The 12,931-nt window shown below is 42.0% G+C and overlaps 1 long non-coding RNA gene across 1 annotated transcript in view; it reads right to left on the bottom strand.

Annotated features, from left to right (window-relative positions):
* The window catches only part of LOC137175859 (uncharacterized), a 68,835-nt gene that overhangs the window by 8,938 nt on the left and 46,966 nt on the right, over positions 1-12,931 (bottom strand). Inside the window, exon 2 of the long non-coding RNA XR_010925732.1 lies at positions 8,447-8,551. This is a non-coding gene — a long non-coding RNA (uncharacterized lncRNA). The remainder of the gene's footprint in view (positions 1-8,446; positions 8,552-12,931) is intronic.

Here is a 12,931-nt window from a genome sequence, read left to right as displayed (position 1 = left end):
AATATGACAAATAATGAGTCCATAACTCTACTAAGGTCGAATTTTGCCATTCTTGGAGCCTTGTTGGTAGTGGGGCTAAAAATCTAAAGTTTGTCCTCAGGGTGGCGCCAGAAGAAACGCCATTGAGTCATTAAAATCCAAAGGATTCATCCCTTTTAGAGCATTAATGTGCTCAGAAAACGTCATGGCCAGCAGCCAATTAGATTATGTAATTTCTTGTGTGCAAGTGGAAATTTCAGACTGATGCAACCTAGAGTAAAGGTCTGGAGAACTGTTAGAATACATGCTCTGGGGACCATGCATATCAACAGCAAAATTCATGGAGATCCAGCCATTAAATTTCAAATATATGTTATGTTTTCATGGACCAAAGCGTTGGTCGAGAGGAGTCTTTGAGCTGATGTTGGTATGGCATGTAACATCAAGAAGTCACCCACGTCAAAAGGATTCATCCTCTAGGGACAACGAATATCTAAACCAAAGTTGATGGCAATCTGGACTTAAGTGTTGAATGAATCATCCAGTTGATTGAAAACAAAAACATGAACATCAGCAAAAATGCTTCTCCTGAATGAAGGAAGAAAGAACTGATTTCTCTTTCATAGTGTGCAGACACCTGCAGCAAGAAAGGATGAAAGACAGGCGACCTACATGATTGGCACAAATTAAAAGAGTTGAGACAAACACTGATATTATCCTTTGAATAAGCGCTGCAGTGCCCACAGGCCATGAATATTCCTCTGAAGCAGAACGCCCTCATCATAGATTCGCCTCAAGAGTTCCTGCGTTTGTCGAACACAAACAAGGCTGACATATTTCTCCTCACCCTATTTACCACCCAGAAAAGAGCGAAGACAAAATAAAACCTCTCCTTCTTGAGAATTTCAAACATCTGGCTTTGTTTGGGCTCAGTTCCGGGAATGGATCACAACTCCAGTCCACTCCCAGCGCTGTGGCGGGCGGCCGGTCTGGCCAAGAGGCCTTCCTCCCTGGACACAGATAAACAATCTTAACAGGCCAATTTGAAGCAGGGGTAAAAATAGCCGCATGCTGCTGCTCGTGGATCTAAAGTTAACTGGAAAACAGGCCTTAAGGAGAGTGAGTCGGGGGGGTGGGAGAGGGGGGGGGCAGGGAAAGCTTTTCACCTCCTTCTCAATGGGGCACATGCTGCCAGGAAGAGAGAGAGAGAGAGGGGGGGTGGGGGAAACAGGTCGTGACATAATCTTGACTCATCACCCACTTACAGTAAAGAGAGATATTTTCTTTGCCAATAAACGCACCTACTCATCCCCTCAACCTCTTAGCAGCATGCACACACACACACACACACACACACACACACATCCTCTTGGGACATTACAGAGGCTCACATTCATTTCCTGGAGAGTTACCCTGACCCTTACCCTTACCTTAACCTTAACCTAACCCTACCCTTAACCACTGATCAACTGGGGACACAGCTTTTGTCCCCAGTTGGACAAGCCATCCCCAATTAACTGGTCCTGAGTCTGAAATTTGTCCCCAAAAGTAGCCTATGACAGACCACATACACATACACATACTTAAAACACCCCTGAGACCTTTCTGGATTACACTGCAGTTGTTTTTGAGTGTGACACACTTCTCCTAAAGCCTATAAAACAGTGAGTCGGAAAACACTCTCTTTCTCTCTCTCTCTTTCTCTCTCTCTGTCACCTACACACACACACACACACACACACACACACACTTAAATTACAAAGAGCAACCTTTACTGGCGACGTGGTGCCAAAAGCACCTCATCATGTAACTCAAACACTCTAGCCTTGCTGCCGGGCAGACACACAGCAGCCATGTGATGAATGCATTTTGGCTACACACACACACACACACACACACACACACACACACACACACACACACACACACAGTTAGTCAGCTAAAGCACAAACCACAGGCCAACTTGTAAATCTTCAACTTCCTCTCTGTTTCTGTCTTGGCTCCGTGCCACGCCAGCTTCCCAAAACGAGCAGCATGTTACAGTAAGAGCCGATGCATTCCTGGAATCTCCTGTCTATCCAACACACCGCCACTATGATTCAGCAAAATCTTTTCATCTGAAGCCAAATATCTGGCAATTCCAAATAGCGCTGCTGATATCTGATTGTGCTGTGGGCGAGTGGGTGTTTTGTTTGAATGTGTGGATGACTTGACTGTGAGTGAGGGATGTACGTCAAGGTCTGCTGGCAAGAGTGTAAACAGTCTGCGTGCACATGAAGAGTTCTCTTTCACAAATTATTGGCAACAGTTCAATATCTCGATATCTCTTGGAGAATCTCATCTGTGAGTGTGTTATCATTTGTATTCACCAAAGAGCAAAAGCTGGTGTGGAGGAAAGTTTGACATTGGTGTTCATATTATTTAAGCTCAAGTTGTAGAGTTTTTGGTAAGCTGTCACTGGAAAGTATGATGGATTGGTGCAAATGAAGAACCAGCTGAATATGAGCATCAGTCCAAACTGCAGACTGGGGAGTAATTTTCTGTGGTTTGCTTTGGATCATGTTCTGATGTGACTCACAGCATCAGATTTTGACTGCCTAAAACAACTAAACTGAAGGGATAAAAGCTCCACATTTCAAATAAAAATACTCCCAGCATGCATAAAGGAAACCAACATAAATTAAGTACATTGCACGTTGACCACTTGAACCTTCATTTTGGTACATTTCAACATCCGTATTGACTGGTGCAGTGCCCGTTCAAAATGTGTCTGTTCCGGACAGAGTGATTGCTTATCATTTCTCAAGAACCACATATATATGTTTCAATTGACAAATGCATTTAACAAATGAAATGGTTTGAATCCAGACAGAAACTTCACCAGTGAGACTAAACTGAACTGTAGAAGCAGTTTACGGCCTTCTAATGGTTGATTTTGCTACCAATCAAACGTGTCTGCGCTCCTATTGGCTCTTCTTACTGCCTCCGCCTCTGTTTTTTTCTTCTGGGGGAGCTTGTTCTTCACTCTCGGGCAGTTTAACTCAGCGGGCCACGTGCCTTTTTCCCACTCAGCAAGTAAGAGCCCAGAAGTCCCGCTCTGAGCTGAACGGCTCAACGTTTGCTTGTTTATTCAAAGTGTATTAATGTTAAACGTGTCCAAATTGCACCCACAGTAAATCACCTGTTGAGTGTTTAATGGTTTTTTATTTGTGCCTCAGAGCGTAACTGCTGTGAAACAGTCAGAAAATAATGTATTTCTGTCATTCATTGGCTTTCTCTCTCAGAGAAAATTTTCCAGCCTGTCTCTCTGTCGCTCACCCGTGCTCTCAGCTCTCTCCCCCTCTCTCTCTCTCTCTTAACTTAACTTTTAACGTTATCAAAGGAAGTCAGATGTCGTCCCCTCGTATCTCTCGTGGCAGAGTTGTACAGCTCTGATCATGAAGTGCAGACAGCCCAGAAGCCCCGCCCCGCAGCTGCAGAGCGGAGCGGCTCACTATTCGCTTGTGTATTCCAAGTTTATTAATATTAAATGTGTCACGTGTCCAAATTGCACCAAATTTTCAAAATGCACTCCCTTGTATCCCCCACGATACACCCACCAAGTGTGAAGTAGATGGGACAGACAGAGACTCCTTGCTTTATATAGAGATGCTTCCTTTAAAGGAGAATTATGGTGTGAGAGTGATTTCATTCAACTTTTATTCCTTTAGTTTGCTGCTTTTAAGTGGTTGAGAACAATAGTAAATACACTGCAGGGATGTTTTGTCTTAATTGTTCAATGTCATAGTTATGGCCATCATTTCGCCAAGTTACTGTAATTCAGATTTGGAAATGCGGTGACATTGTTATTTTTGAGGTGGAAATGTAATTTAGTGCCTCTGAAATGTTGGTAATCCTCATTGCACAGGAAAAGAGGAAAATTTGGTGTGTAGACAACTACAGTAAGTAAAGTAGGTCAAAGTTAAACCAAGATTTTCAGTCACTAAACTGTGATGGATGTTTACAGCAGACAGTTATTAATAATTTTACTATTCATCTTCATTTTATCTAACAAATATATTTGGCTAATCAGAGGTTTGTTTCCAAACTGTCCAAATGATCGTGTTTCTTATCCCCTTCAAACTTCTTTTTAGCAATATTCACAGATCTCAGCAGCTTTGGTAGAATCATTAATAAAACTATGACTCAGGTTGAATGAAACCCAAAACCTCCCTTTGAGAATGGAAGAACAGCTGAATGAGCATTCAAACTGCTGGGAAGTTCCTTGGTTTAGTTATACCATCAGTCTTAGCTGCCTGCTCAAAACATGCTCAGAGTGAACAGTAGCATGTTGATTGTTACCATTGTCTACCTTACAGGAATAGTTCAATGTAACCAGTATGTGTTAACACAAAGTACAGTGTGAGAAATGAATAATTAAGGTAACTGCAAGGATTGGACCAGATGCAGAAGAATGTAGGGACAGTGGGAGCCAAGAGGAATGCTGACCACAGTGAAATAGAAACACATGACACTGCTGTAGATTTGACTGCATGCTTTGAACAGTAAACCAGATAATAAACAGGTGTGAGCCAAGGTAAGTTCAAGTTACGATGTAGATCCAGCCACAGATTCAATGAGAAAATAACAAGCTAAAAAAACAAAATGTGTGCATATAGAAAAACAACAAAGGGCGTTCAGTCCACTGGATGGTTCATTCAACACTTAAGTCCAAATTGCCACCGCCTTTAGATATTCATTGTCCCCAAAGGATGAATCCTTTTGACTTTGGTGACTTCTTGATGTGCATAATAGAAAACACAAACAACAACATAGTCACTGATGCACTTAAATATGCTTAAATTCTTGTACACTGTAAAAATTCCAGCGCTAACGGTGGAATTCACTAGCAAACTACATAGCCAGCAGCATAAAATACAGCAATTAACCCAAATAACCAAAAGAGAGCATCAAAACAAAATAAAGTCTTTTTAATACACCAACATGGCAGAACATGTCTGCTTATCAGTGGTATTTCTTAAACCCATCACAGAATTTCTGAATTCTGTGGGTTTGAACAATACACAACTTTTTTACAGATGAACAGAAGAAAGAACAGTTAAAGAAGATGGTATTGATTTTATGCCACTGATCATTGCGTCATGTGTCACTTTTTCCAAATGGTCTTCTCTTGGAATCAAACTCTTCTCTCCTCACTTTCAGACACACAAATGATTTATCTGTCTTTCTCCCCCTCTGGCTTCTTTACCTCTTCATACCCAGAGGTGAACCAGAGGAAAAATCTGATCAAATACAACAACATCCAGTGCAGCACAGAGCCCTGCAGCATGAATACATACTGGAAGCTTCACACATCTCTTCTTTAAGTGTCAGTTTCCATTAAAGCTAAGCAGCGTTTGTTCAGTAACCCATGAATCCCATTGCCAGCTCTCTCTGCTTTCTAACAATCGATAACCGAGAAGGAGCGGAACATTCCCGAGCCATTCCTCTCTGAGAGAAAATCGATAATGACAGGATGTCCTGTGTGTCTATGTTGAAATCTGTCAATCCCATCCAGACAGGTTGCGATACCAGATCACTGAAAAGAGATGATGCCGATCAAGCCACAGAGACAAGTGAAGAGTTCTGTTTCAAAGCCCACCACAGCTTAAATAAAACACTACACTCTGGGTTAGAGATCATTTGTTAGATATTCATTAAGAATTAACAAACAGCCACTTAAATTTTGGAAGAACCTGAGATGACTAGTTTCAAAATCAACCTCTGCTTTGAAACCAAATCCATACAAAACCTGTCAGATACTAAACCTGACCAGAGAAAGTAAAAAGACACGCAAACTCAATGCCAATTTGAGCAGCAATCCATCAGTCAACATTTGAGGTCATGCATGGACACATTAGTGAGTGCACAACTCTTTTTAAGAGCATAGAAGGACAGTCATAACAGTGTGAAATTGTCATAGATGTTTTAAAGGCCTGCAAGAGGAGTTGTGTTAATAGATTTTAGAGAGTAGTACACTTATTTTCCTCACCGCCCTCAGCGTTGCACACTATCAGTTTCGACGGCCTGGATATGTATTTGACTTGAAAATGAAGCTTTATCATGTAACACCCTGACTTTTAAACGTGCTTTCACACCTAACCTCTTTGGGTCAGGTAACATGAACTCTGGTGTGTTTGTCTGTCTAGGCTGGTGAAATAAAAAGCTGTCAGTGGAACTCTGGAGCAACTTTTTTTGTGTGAAAGCAGAGCACACCAACTACAGGACTGTGTGATAGTACATATGAAATTTTAGCATGAATTCAAAAGAAAAGTGATGTTACATCCATATGCTGATCATAGAAACTGTCACCATCTATAAATTTACCACTCCGATAACTTGTGTGCAAGTATGTCAGTATGTGATTGGGGGGAATTTCCCCTAGGTCTGCTGTCTATATTAGCAGTTCTTCATGAAAAGGTGTGTAAAAATGTAGCAACCACACATATTATGGTATATGGCCTAAATAAAGATATAGGTTTCATTAGTGTGCAGCATGACCTGCTGTCTGTGTTGAGAATTTCATTTGACCCCTGAGGGTCCATGCAGCACTGATGATGCAGGATGAGATCACCGAAACTGTTCATATAACTAAGGAAACAATGTATGATTCTTTTCCTCATTACAGGTGTGAAAGCAACCTGAGATACATCAAGCTAGCTGTGGTCGGTTGACTTTTTGAGGTCTTCTACAGACTAAAATGTTGAATGTACCTGAACTGAAAAGGTATCTTCTTCCAAAACCAGTGTGCCAAAATCAAAGAGTTTAAGCCAACACACACATACAAACAAACATACACTTATTCTGATACTTGGGTTATTAATCCTGACAGTTTGGAACTATTTACTGCTAATAACAAAACTCAAGAAAAAGAGAGACTACAATTATACTGAGAACACATTTGTGGGTCAGCAGTAGACTGAACAACTTACAACAGCAGAACAACAACAGAACACACACACACACTAATATCATGCACTGGGCAGTTACTTTCTCATAACATGCCTTCACACTGCACTGTATGGTATTTATGGAAGTAGCAGCCTGCACTGGTGTCAAACGTCACGACTGTGTGTCTAATTTAAGACATGAGGATGTGTATGTATAACAAAGGGCCTCTTCTTGTTGCACAGAAAGAGGAACTATGGATTTACAAAGTCACATCATGTCATCAACCCCCCCCTCCATCTCTGCTGGGGTTTGGAGACAACAATGGCAACATGGCTGTGATGATGGAGTGAGAGCCACTGAGGGAAGCCATGAACAGCTGGCCCAGTTTCAGACAGCATGGCCATACTCTTTCATTCAACTGAATAATTGAGAAATCAAAACAAAGGAAGCAGAAGTATTTTTGCTAAATCACGAGGAGTCTAATTGAACACTGCTTTTACACTGTTACATCCATGAAATCTATAAATTAACTTCAATATTCCTCAAAGTGCTACAATAAGATACGTGAGCTCCATTTCGTAATAGCTCATTATCATTACTGTCGCTTTTCTTTTTCGACTTTTCCTTGTTGTTCAGGATCATACAGGAAATCCTCAACTGCATTCAGACTGAAAACAGCCCAGTGTAAAACAAAACATGGGGCTGCGTTGGTGTGGGGGCGTGTTGTTTAAAGTGCTGGTGAGACAATGAAATGAAACAATCCAGCAAGTCCGGTTGGAGTAGCAGATTATTGCGTTTAAAGACCGATCAGTAAAACACTGCACAGCAGTTTGTAATATTCACAGACTGGATTTTACGACTCCAGAAAGTTATCACTACTGCAAACTTGTTTTCTAGTGTGCACATGTGGAAAGCATCTGTGTCCGCAGACCCCCGATTGAAGTTTGTATGGAACCACGTGGGAACCATGAATTGGCCTAAAGCTTCAGCAGTCTGAGTTGGCCAAATTTAGGGGGTATCTTCATCTTGGAAGTCACATGCAGGTTCATTGTCAGTGTGTCCCGGCAACAAACCTGCATGCTGGGACGTATCCCTCCGTTGCAGCTCAAGACTTTAACCATGAAAAAAAACTTTGGAAGATACCGACTTGGTTTGGCCAACGTACACAGCTGAAGCCACATATTAGCTTCAGCTGAACTTGTACAGAATTGAGACTGTGGAATTGGTCCACTTTTTCTTGCAATGGATTTGCTCCAGTTAGGAATCACTTCTCTTCTCCTGTATGGAGAGGAGGAGTGAGTGACCAATAACTTGGCATGTAAATATATGAATAAAGACAGACTTGAAAAAATATGAACCTATTTTTTAACTGATACTGTTCAATCTCAAATTAGCTCAAGTGATGTTAGCAAAAGGCAGCTAGTGCACGCCACATCACAAAAGTGAACCAGAGGAACAATTTCCTAACCATAATTCTCTATCGAATGCATATTAATAATGTATTATGTATATGTATATACAGTATAATATGACTTACTGTGGTCAGCTTCAAGCTCTTGTGAGTTTATCAGTCAGTATGGTCTGACATATTTCCTGCTTTAGTTACACATCATAGGATCCCTCTTTGGGTCTTCTCTTTGTTCTGCATGGGTGGAGAAAAAAAGACATAAAATATCCCGGTTAGATGGCTCCACTTCATGGTTCATCAGTCATGAGTAAAGATATTATGTTGGTGACAAACCCTAATTTATTTCACACCAAAAAACTGCTCTCATTCAGGGTGAGAGGTGTTAACTTCCTTTCACAAATAGATCCCGCCTTGTTCAACTCACGCAGAATTTAGTAAGACTGAAAGCCAATTAAAGAGACAGAGTAGGATTGATCTCTTATTCAGAAAGTATTGATCGTTTGTAAAATGCTGCTGTTGTTAGCCTGCTAGCCATGCTTGCTCCAAAAACTATGCCTGCAACACTACCGACAATCATTTCCTGACTGATAAATTTCTGGTCTGACTTTGGTTTACCCCATCTGATTTCAGGGACAGCACTTGCCAATCCTGGCCACCTCTTAGTCACGCCTCTGCTGGACTGGCCTCTAAACAAGCTAAACTGAACTTTTAAAAACCTGGGCAAGCATCAGCACTGACCGTTCCTGGTACAGCATTTTGAGCAGAACCACCACTTCAGCCACACACACACACACACACACATCAAACAGCAGGATGAGATCACAGCTCATGCTACTCAGTGGCGTTTGTGCTCCTGCTGAGAACTGCAGAGTCAGATCCTCTCTCACAGTACGTTAACGCCCGCCACCACACATAAACACACCCGCTGTGACACGGGCTCTCCGCCGCTACTTCCAATTCAAACAAAGTGCTTGCCGTCGCTGCTGCCAGCTCCAACCCCGGGAGGATATGATGTAAGGCAGGCTCACATCACAACCCTGGCTCCAGTCAGAGGGCGCTCCTTAATGGTCAGATGTCACATTTTGCTAGGGTTGGTGGATACATGGTTTTGGCGCTGATCTCTTGCCTTGGACAGGCTGAGCAGGTACAGGGAAAGGAATTAGGGTTGGGCAATTAGTTGAATGCATCAGAGATCAGCAAGGAGCTGAAACAGTTGTGGGTGGAGAGTCCATCACTGATTGTTTGAAAATTGATGTTTGTTTCAGTCTTGTTTGAATCTAGTCATCTAACACCCAAGAAATGAAGTCTCTGCCTGGAAATGACCACCTAAGTTGCCTGACTTATCATATCTGCTGGCTTTGATACTAACATTTGTATCAAAATCTTAAAAATAGTGATACATGTACTCTGCGTTGCAAAGAGACTGGTGGAAAAACAACAACCTGTAGACAGACATAAATAACCTCTAACTCTAAATGACACTTATATTATCCTTTGAATCATCTAAATGTCTGGGAAACAGAATACAGCCAAGAGCAAGGTTGTGAAATGTTGAAGAACACGTTGGGACAAAAATTACACTAAACTTGATTTAAAATGTATTCAGAGCCAGCAGAAGGTAGCCTAAACCATTTTCCAGGGCTTGTCTCAGTGTTGTCTGGTTTAGTCTCAGTCGCAGAGCTTTACATTACGCAAGTTTAAAAGCAAAAACTTGCTTGTCTGTGTAAAAATTCAATCTGCCATGGATATGATGATTGTTGGTTAACAAGAGAAAGACCTTCGTCTAATTCTGGAAGGTAAACCACCTTGGGCCACACAGTGAATAAGACACACAGATACGCTCAGGGACTGAGTAAGAATTTGTGAGGAAAAAGACGATGAGTAAGAGACAAGTCAGGAAATGACTAAGTTTACACAGAGTCTTATAATGAAACTATATTCCAAACAAGACAGTATTTTGACTATGCTGTTTCTTTCACTGGATATTGAACTATCCTTTCATCATGCTACAGAACCAAGTAGCATCTATCATAGCTGAAAAGTACTCGTGATGGCTACTATGGGCCAATTTTTTAAACTAAATCACTGTATCGAAGCGACAGGGAAACTCCCTTCTTTTCTCTAGTTATATAAAGTCAAGAAATGTTTTTAAGAAATGAGAGAATGTCTCAATAGCTAATTCGACCCTTTGTGTGTCTTGCTGGCAGGGTACTACAATTATAGCACCATTAAGAGCATGTTAAAGCTTAATTGGGGCATGTTTCCTTGATTGACAGGTTTGTCGGCCTATAACATTCCACTTAGCCTGCATGCTCCTGCACAAGTTATGATAAAATCCATGCAACTGACCCCAAATCAGCTCAGTATCTATCTACCAACTTCCCATAGGATGTAAAAGCAGTCCAGTCCAATCTGTAGTGATGCTTTGATCAATTGGTCCACCACTTTGGTCCAGACTGAAATATCTTAATAATTTTTGGATGGATTGCCATGAAATTTTACGTAGACACTCATGGTCTCCAGAGGATGAATCCTAATGACTTGGTGATCCCTTCACTTTTTATCTAGCACCACCAGCAGGTTGACATCTGTGGATTTGAGTGAAATATCTTCTACTATAACTATTGGATGGATTGTCATGACATTTGGTACAAACATTCATGGTCCCTTAAGGATGAATTGTAATAATAATCATCAGGTCAAAATCAATTTGTCCAATACTTTGGTTTATGACCAAATACCTTTAAAAAATTCCTATGAGCATCAGCTGTACTTTGGCGACCACTAGTGGTAGAATCATAAAACACAGCAAAGTACACAAGCTATCAAAAGACTACACATGGTGGCTTTAAACTACTTTTAAAAGCCTGGGAAAAACTGTAAGGAACTGTTAAACATGCACAGTGAATATTTTTTAGAAAGACTGTGTAGGTATTTAATTACTGTAATGTAGTTTTGAGGTTAGTTATCATTAGGTAGCCTCACAGTAATCTGATGATCAAAACTGATGTTAGAGAAAAGCCAGAGACCAGTTTTATGCCCTGTCATTATAATAATAGCTGTATCATAAACAGCCAAACAGCAGAAAAACAAGATTATATAAAAGGTTGTCCTCTAAAGTGTTAACCAATCTGACAACTCTGTTCATGCACGTGTCATCAGGTAGGTGGATTGCTGTATGAAGTCGGTTAATATCAGTTCATGTTAACACAGCGTGATTCTTGCTGTGTTAACCTGCCTGCCCGCCTGCTGCCCTCCAGCTTCCTAGTGGAAAAAAATACACTGGGAGATGTTTCACTCCCTACCGGCATTTGGCATCTCGTCAATACTCCCAGACTTTCACCTCTCCACCACCCACAACCTCCGCCTGTCTGACAACTCTCTCTCTGTCTGTGTGTGTGTGTGTATATATACATGTGTGTGTGTGTGCTGTCTACCTGCCGTTTGTTCAATGACAACAGATCATTATTAAGACAGGGTAACTGTTGATGGCAGGAGGGGTGGATCAGTGGATCCTGTTACCTTCCACTGACGTGAGTTTATGTGGGAAAGCAAACAGGCAGGTAAACAAACCCAGGCGGGTACTGCGCAGGGGCGGTCGCGAGCTCTCACACACACACACACACACCCACCCACCCACACACACACCCACTTCCATATGCACTCCTGTAAACAAGCCAATAGCTAAACATTACCGGCATCAGATCTGTATTACATAAAGACATAAAAATAAGACATATCGCAGCAGTCCGTTTTACTCACCGTCTCCTGTGGCATGGTGTGTGTAGGTGAGTGTGTGCTCACCTCTGTCTGCTTGCCTACTGTCTCCTTGCCTACCGTCTCCTCCCAGTTTTCCCTCATGACTAACGTTTACGAGTTAAGCCTTCCTTTTCCCCAGAATCAGCCACAATCACATCGGTTCCATCAGAAGGCAGTAGTTAGTTATTTACCACACCTCTGTTTTCATTTTGCCCCGTCTTACAACATCCCCTAACTGAGCAGCTGCTTCAGCGGTAGTTCCTCGCTCTCGCTATGTCCTGACAGTGACAGAGTTACACACGCCTCTCTTACCCTCTCTCCTTCTGTGTGTATGTGTGTGTGTGTGTGTGTCCTGTCCTACAAAACAAAGTGGGTGTGTCTCTGAAACAAGCCAAAAAACGTGCATAAAGGGGAGGAAGCACAAACGCACATGCGAGCGGACTATGGATCAGCTCTGTTCCATGTGTGTGCATAGGTGTGACTGTATATGTGTGTGTGTGTGTGTGTGTGTGTGTGTGTGTGTGTGTGGCATCCTGGCAGAGTGTGTGTGTGTGTGTTTGTCAAAGCTCCACTTTCCCTCTCCCTCTTTCTCTTTGTGTGTCAGCATTTCCTTGACTCCAGGATGCACACACACACACACACACACACACATGCACAAACACACACATGCACACACACCACACACTTTGCGCCCAAAGGCAACTGTGTGTTCAAATGTGTGTGTGTGTGTGTGTGTGTGATGCCAAGTGCTCCATTTTCCCAGGCAGCTGGACAGGATCCCAGCAACCCCGGAAGGATGACAGGGAATACCAGGAAAAAGTGGGAAACCGGCAAATTTCACACTTGAACATACAA

This window comes from Thunnus thynnus, chromosome 23 (genome assembly GCF_963924715.1).
Source record: "Thunnus thynnus chromosome 23, fThuThy2.1, whole genome shotgun sequence".
Classification (NCBI taxonomy): Eukaryota; Metazoa; Chordata; class Actinopteri; order Scombriformes; family Scombridae; genus Thunnus; species Thunnus thynnus.
Note: the sequence above shows the minus strand (reverse complement) of the source record. Positions and strands in the feature narration are given on the sequence as shown.